Source organism: Lathamus discolor, chromosome W, assembly GCF_037157495.1.
Source record: "Lathamus discolor isolate bLatDis1 chromosome W, bLatDis1.hap1, whole genome shotgun sequence".
NCBI lineage: Eukaryota > Metazoa > Chordata > Aves > Psittaciformes > Psittacidae > Lathamus > Lathamus discolor.
Genome location: NC_088908.1, coordinates 24,159,710 through 24,166,902, shown reverse-complemented (window position 1 = coordinate 24,166,902; position 7,193 = coordinate 24,159,710). Strand labels below are relative to the sequence as shown.

General features: G+C 46.2%; 1 long non-coding RNA gene across 2 annotated transcripts; it reads right to left on the bottom strand.

The window, feature by feature from the left end:
- Window positions 1–2,188: 2,188 nt before the first annotated feature.
- LOC136004346 (uncharacterized) lies at window positions 2,189–6,242 on the bottom strand. Of its 2 annotated transcripts, none has more exons than XR_010608396.1 (2): window positions 5,998–6,242; window positions 2,189–5,167 (listed from the first exon to the last, which is right to left on the bottom strand). It is a non-coding gene; the product is annotated as an uncharacterized LOC136004346 (long non-coding RNA). The 2 variants fall into 2 exon arrangements; XR_010608397.1 differs by having other exon boundaries at window positions 2,189–4,856.
- Between the last annotated feature and the right edge of the window lie 951 nt (window positions 6,243–7,193).

Here is a 7,193-nt window from a genome sequence, read left to right as displayed (position 1 = left end):
ACCTGTTATTCAAGGGCAATTGGGAGGGAGGAAGGGATTGTGAGGGTTTTCGCTTACCTCTCTGAGGAGGAACCTCCCTCCATCCATCCTTGTCCATTAAGCTCTCTCCTTCTGTCTGATGGTAGGAGGGAAGGGGATCCATATCTTGTTGAACCACTTCCCTCTGCCCTTGCCTTAGGGTGTGGTTCCACCAATCTATTTCACTTTCACACTCTCTAATGGCTCTCAACCTTTCTACCTCCTCCCTCAGTTCAGCCACCTGCCTGAGCAGGTCATTTATTTGCTCACAGCGAACACAAGCAGTGTCACTGGCTCCCTCCAATACAAGTGCCAGGCTCAGGCATTCGCTGCAGCCAGAGACCTGCACAGCTGCATGTCTGCAGGAAGGCTCAGTCTGGATACCCACATTAGTACTCACTACAGCTTTCAATCGTGTTGTAACCATGATCTATCTGGTCAATCAATCCGTCTACGTCCCTCAGCACTCCTTCCCCCTCCTGTACTCCAGGCGAGTCCTCTCGATGAGGCGGTTGGAACGCTTCCCTGCCCTCTCGCCTGCCCACTCGCCTGCCCGCGCGAACTGCCGCGCAAACTGCCTCGACCCTCTGCCTCGACGCTCTCTGTTTGCCGGCTCTGTTCGCCGCGCTCCCTAGGAAGGTTTTTTAGCCACTCCCAGCTGGTGCCACTCCTCCTGGCTCCGCCCCCTGTGAGTCAGCCCCTCGCGGGAGCTGAGCTTCCGAGTCCTGGGCAAGTCCTGTTGAGGACTTGAGGCTCCCTCCTCAGTGGCTCTTGTCGCTCTGAGGTGAGGCTCCTGGACGCTGATCTCTCCCCTCTCCGCTCCGGTGTTGCAGGCGTCCTCTCTCAAGCTACTCACCTCAGCAACTGATCGAGAGTCTCAGTTAAGGCAAACTGTTTCTTCTACAGGCGTTCAGTCTGAACCCACTAGGCAAATGTTGTCATATATTTGGGGAACAGATTTGCTGTTAATTGAGGATATTAAAGGTATTGTGAAATTAATCCTCACCCCTTCGCAGTTGTTGTTATGGAACATGTATTGGCAGGAAGCCTGTCAAGAGGCGGTTGCAGTTCAGCGAGGCCAGGGAGATCCCCTGATTGGGGTGCAATTACACCACCTGATAGGAATTGGACAGTTCTCCACTAAGGAGGCTCAAGTCCAGCTAGGTCCAGAATTGTTAAAAGAATCTATGAGACTAGCCTTGCGAGCTCTATCACAGATTAAAGATACTACTGCAGCTCCTGCCTACATGAAAGTGATACAGAAAAAGGACGAGCCCTTCAGTACCTTTGTGAATAGGGTAGCTGATGCTGTAAGGAAGTCAGGTACTCCAGAATACATGCATGGTATTTTACTGCGTCAGTGTGCAATACAGAACTGTAATGATGCTGTAAGGCAGATACTTGTTCAGTTACCTGCAAATGCTACTGTAGAAGAGATGTTAGAACGAATGGCACGGGTACCTATGGGGCATCAGACAATGTTGGTTGAGGCAGTAAAAGCAGTGGGAGAGGCAATTCAAAAAAGTCATTCGCAAGTATTAGTGGCCTTGGCACCTTTGCAAGCCACCGGTATGGTCAAGGGCCCTCGATGTTTTGGATGTGGTCAGCCCAAGGTCATGGCTGTGTAGAATTTGAAGGAATGTGTTGTATGAATTTTTCTGATCATTCAAAATCCATTTACTCACAAATAGATACCCTACGACAGCTTACAGATAAATTATGGGTTGAGCAAGATTGGGGATTTGAAAGATGGCTTCGATCATTAGGTCTTACTGAATGGATGATATCCTTATTGAAATCTGGATTAATCATCGTGGTTGTATTTTTATTGATTTTATTGTGTCTTCCCTGTTTTTGTTCCTGTATTCAATCTATGCTACAAAGGACGGCTGAGCGCCTAACACAGTCAGTTTCGTTTGCCCAAACAGAAAAAAGAGGAATTGTAGGTAAAACATGTCTGATTTAGGGCCAAGACTCCGAAGGTCAAGAGGGAGTCTGTTTTATGTTAACAAGAACAAAACAGACTATGTGGCGGCTGGGAAAATGCAAGGCTTGCTGAGAAGAAGGTCTGTAAATAGTCACATGCATGCTTGAAGGTGTCTCAATGGCCTTTTTTACCCCTGGTGTGATGGCTGCCACTAATTGGAGAAATATTAAAAGCCTAGCATGCTTTGCTATCCAAGAATTTAATATCACATCAACCATATTAGATGACCTCTTACATGATGTTGATAGTATCCGACATGCTGTTACAAAATCGGACTGCCATAGATTTTTTACTTTTAGCACAAGGTCATGGATGTAACGAATTTGAAGGTATGTGTTGTTTAAATCTTTCTGATCACTCAAGTAGTATACACTCTTAAATAGAAAAACTACACAGTCAATTTAAGGATATTACTTTCGCTTCAAGTTGGTTAGATTCTTGGCTGTCTTCTTGGGGAATCACTGGATGGTTATTAGATGTCGTTAAGCATGGAATAATCATAGTTTTAGTCATTATATTACTAATAACCTGTCTACCTTGCTTGCTTCAATGTATCCAAATACAGATTAACAAAGCTATGAACAATCTCAATACGTCGCTTATTGTTCTTAAGAAAGAAAGGGGAAATGTAGAGAGCTTTGCAAAGGACTGGCTGCGTGGCAGAGGCCATGCAGATGGTGATACGCTGCAGCTGGTGCAAATCTAGGATGGAAAAGTACAAGGGAGCAAGATGAGCGTGCCCTGGAGATAAACCGTGGCAGAAGCAGAACGATAATTAAGTTTGTGACCTTCAAGTTGCTTAATGTTTATCTTACTGACCAGACTCTTTATCCCTGATCCTATTTTGTATCCTGTTTTGATGAATTCCTTTACTGTATCTTTAACCAATAATCTTGTAACATGTAAAAGCTATAAACCAATGATCTTGTAACATGCAAAAGCTATAAGCCAATATCTCTGTAATCAAACTATAAACATGCAAGCAAGGTATATAAGCATCCAGCTGCTTAGCAATAAACGAGACTTCTAAAGCAATTTATGCTCGTGTCTCCCAGCTCTTTGCGACAAGATCCCTGAGGGACACCACTCGTTACTGGGCTCCAGCTGGACATTGAGCCACTGACCACAACTGTTTGTGTGCGGCCATCCAGCCAGTTCTTTATCCACCGAGGGGTCCATCCATCAAATTGATATCTCTCCAATTTAGAGAGAAGGATGTTGTGTGGGACAGTGTCAAACGCATTGCACAAGTCTAGGTAGATGACATCAACTGCTTTACCCTTATCCATCAATTCTGTAGATCCATCATAGAAGGCCACCAAACTGGTCAGGCAGGATTTCCCCTTAGTGAAGCCATGCTGGCTGCCACCAAGGACCTTGTTGTTTTTCATGTGCCTTAGCATGGCTTCCAGGAGAATGTGCTCCAAGATTTTGCCAGGCACGGAGATGAGACTGACTGGTCTGTAATACCCCGGGTCTTCCATTTTCCCCTTCTTGAAAATGGGGGTTATATTTCCCTTTTTCCAGTCGTCGGGAACTTCACCTGACTGCCATGATTTTTCAAATATGATGGCTTCAGCAGCAACCGTAAATACCTGACAGCAACCGCACTTCTGCATTAAACCTTTCTTGCCCGAAATGTTAAACTGCTATCTGTTAAAAACTTTTACATGTACCCGACAACAAAAAAAGTACATAGAACACCATCTGCCTCATCACACACACACACATACGTATGGGATCCCACAAGCACACTCCACACAACTACAATATTTGAAACACAAAATCCAGACAATCATTACTTCCACTACACAGTCCCACATACAGAACGTGGCACAAGGACCCTGTGAAGACTATCAGGAAACCAGCTCCAACAAGCATCATCGCAGTGTGAGGTGGCAGGCTCAACCTTAGCGAGCGTTCCCGCAGAGGCTCTGCCTCCCCCACATTGCATGAGGCTTGGGCTTTTATACTGACCAAAATGCACACTCATTCCGACACAGGTGGCCAGTCTATGTCAGAAGAAGTGGCCAGCAATGTCTATAAAGGTCTCCAAGCGTCAATAGAAACATGGACATACTTATATTTGCTAACTTCTACTATATGAGTATCACAGAGAGACTGTATCAAATGAGTTGTATATGGGGCCCCATGTCCACGGTCTGCCACAGTCCGCCCGATACCCCTGATAAGGGCATACGAGAGACCTTCCCACTGCGGTTCTTGATCCAGCACATACATCACCGGTAAAGCATACAATACATCTGCATCCCCCACCCATCTCGCTTCTCCCTCTACAGCTGCCCATTTATCATGAGGATCTGGGGGATATAAATCGGACTCCTTTTCCAGATCAATAGGCCCCGTGTCAAAAGGAACATCCAGGTCAGCAGCGGAATTATCAGGCATCAGAACCTCAGGAGCAGCAATAACAGCAGTCCGATGAATATGCACAGGCTCCTTCTGGGGGTCAATAGGGCCTGGATCAAAGGATCATCTTCATCTCTGTCCTCAGTCTTCGCAGCCACGGCAGCAACTTGCAGAGGTTCGGGGGGCTGGGGGTGTGGGGGTGTGGGCAATGGGCTCCATGATATTTTTTTTTTTCACTTCACGAGCTGTTGATTGTGATGGTTGAAGGGGGTTTACAATTAAGGCTTGTACCGGCGCCGGTCCGGGCACTGATATCGAGGAGAATAGTTCATTTGAAGCGGATACTGTCCCAGAGGAATTTGGCGAAAGCGCAGCAAACGCAGACGCAGCGGCTACCCTTTCACTTTTCATTTCTTCTAAAGTCTCTTTAATCAGTTGCCACAAGGTAGCTAATTTATGAACGGTTAGCCGTAAAGATATGCTGTAAAATAGATGTCGTAAATTGTGAATGTAAACCGTATTGTGCTAATGCAGTTTTTGCTTCTTTTAAAAGTTTCCAATTTAATGCAACCCATTGCCCCCCTCCCCCTGGCTGTATTGAAACTGGAAAAGCTGATACAAAATCACCATCTGCTACCGCATCTCGAATAATCCCTTTCCAGCGGACCACCGGATTATCATTTCCCCCTCCCCCCAAAAATGACATCGGAGGGTTAATAGGAGGTGTAGATGGTGGTGGCGGTGGCTGATTAACAGGCATGGTAGATAGATACGACGGTGGGGGATAGGGTCCTGAAAGAGAAAACGGATTAGAGTTGATCTGCTACGACAACTGGGCTTTTTTCTCGGACTCAAGATGTTCCAGGCGCTCGATTAATTCCTGGAGCTGTTTGTCTCCCTGTCCCTTTAAAGATCTTGTGGCAGTTGCTATCTCAGCTTCTTGTGGAATCTCTGGGGTGGATCCCGGGGCGGACGGAGGAAGAGGCGGGTATAAGGAAGGAGGGGGGGGGGCGGAGGGAACTTCGTTTCCTCCTCCTCCTCCCCTGATTCCTCGGTATCTTCGGTATTAGGTCGGGGAGCTTTTACTGCCACCTCGTGGTTGTTCCCCGAATCAGACTTGCCTTTCACTTCTACTTCAGGAGCTGCTGATTGTGATGGCAGAATGGGGTTTACGATTAAGGCTTGTACCGGCGCCGGGATTGGGGTTTGTATCGGCGCCGGTCCAGGCACTGATATCGGGGAAAATAGTTCATTTGAAGCGGATTCAGTCCCAGAGGAACTCGGCGAAAGAGCAGCAAATGCAGACGCAGCGGCTGCCCTTTCACTTTTCATTTCTTCTAAAGTCTTTAATCAGTCACCACAAGGTAGGTAATTTATGAACCTCCTTGGTTCCCTTGCTAATTTCTTCCCATAAAGCGGATCCAATCTGATCCCAGGTGTGTAGCTCAAAAGCTGCACCCATTCCCGAAATTAGCTCCTGGTCCTTAGCCCATTTTAAAAGGGCTTTTAAGGTACCCTCGTCATATGTTAGTCCTCTCTTAGAAAGGATATGTTGGAGGAGCTTTACTACTGCCGCCTCTTCTTTTGACAGTGAGATTCCCATCTCCACCCTGACCGCTCACCTGATCAGGGTGAGATTCCCTCTCTCGTCATGCTTCCCTCTCCGTGTGGATGCCTCACAGTGCACTCTGCTTTTTCAGTTGCCAGGACAGCAACCCCTTTGGTCGGCTTTTCTGCTCCCCTCCTATTCCAGCTGTCTTCTTTGCTCAGTCAAGCAACAGCAAGAGGGTCCCTGTTCGGGCGCCATTTGCGGAAGATCAACAGACAGCACGCTGATTAATGTAATCAGAAACTGACCTTTATTCACTTCAGAGCCCTGCCTTTTATAGCTTCCAAGCTTGGTCACGCGCTTAAGCTTTACAATGATTGGTTTCTACACATGATGCAAAGACAGCTGATTGGTTCCTTCTTCAGCATCCGGGAGCAACACTAGCTGATTGGTTCCTTCTTCAGCATCCGGGAGTTGTTTTCCTCCTGCAGAACTTCCTCATACGTGGCCACAATTTTGCCCTGAAGTAACCTGAACTAGGCTGTTAATCCTTACTACAAACTCTAACCAATGGCAAGAGTCCTGGATAGCTCACATGCCCATTGTTTGTTAAAAAGCCCTCAACAGCACCTCAGGGTACTGGTGGGGCCGATACTGCTTGGGGTGTCTTACAAAACACTGGTGGGTGGGAAATTATAGTTACCCAATCGGTTATTCTCTGGGACCAGAAATAAACAATATTACTTTGTGGAGAAAAGCCACAAAATCCCAGAGGACTTCTGGGAAGTTAGAAAGGAAATCTGAGAAAGGGTTTGCAAAAGGTATCAAAGAAAATTTGAGGAGACGTGGTTACAAAGGCGAAAGTAAAATGGAAATACAACAATTAGTGTCTCTCTTTTTGGCACAATCCACGGAGGATATTAGGAAAAAACTTCGTAACCTCACATATGAGTGAATAATAACTTTTGAACAGTGGAACCTGCCGTGGATACTAGGGCAGTGTAAATTTTGCTGGAACCGAAACTATGATCTAACAACAGGGGAGTTGATCTGCAGAACCCAGAGATATTATTTTACTGTATCCCCTGAGAATATCATAAAACGTGTGTAGGTGCTCTCATATTTTTTAAGTGCATTTGCAGAGCACTGGGAAAGAGAAGCTATAGAGATTTGTAAGATATTGTTTGAGATGGGAGCCGGTCAAAACAAGGGAATTCTGAAGAAAAGCCCATTGGGTTACATTTTGGCACATTGGAAAGAAATGGGAAG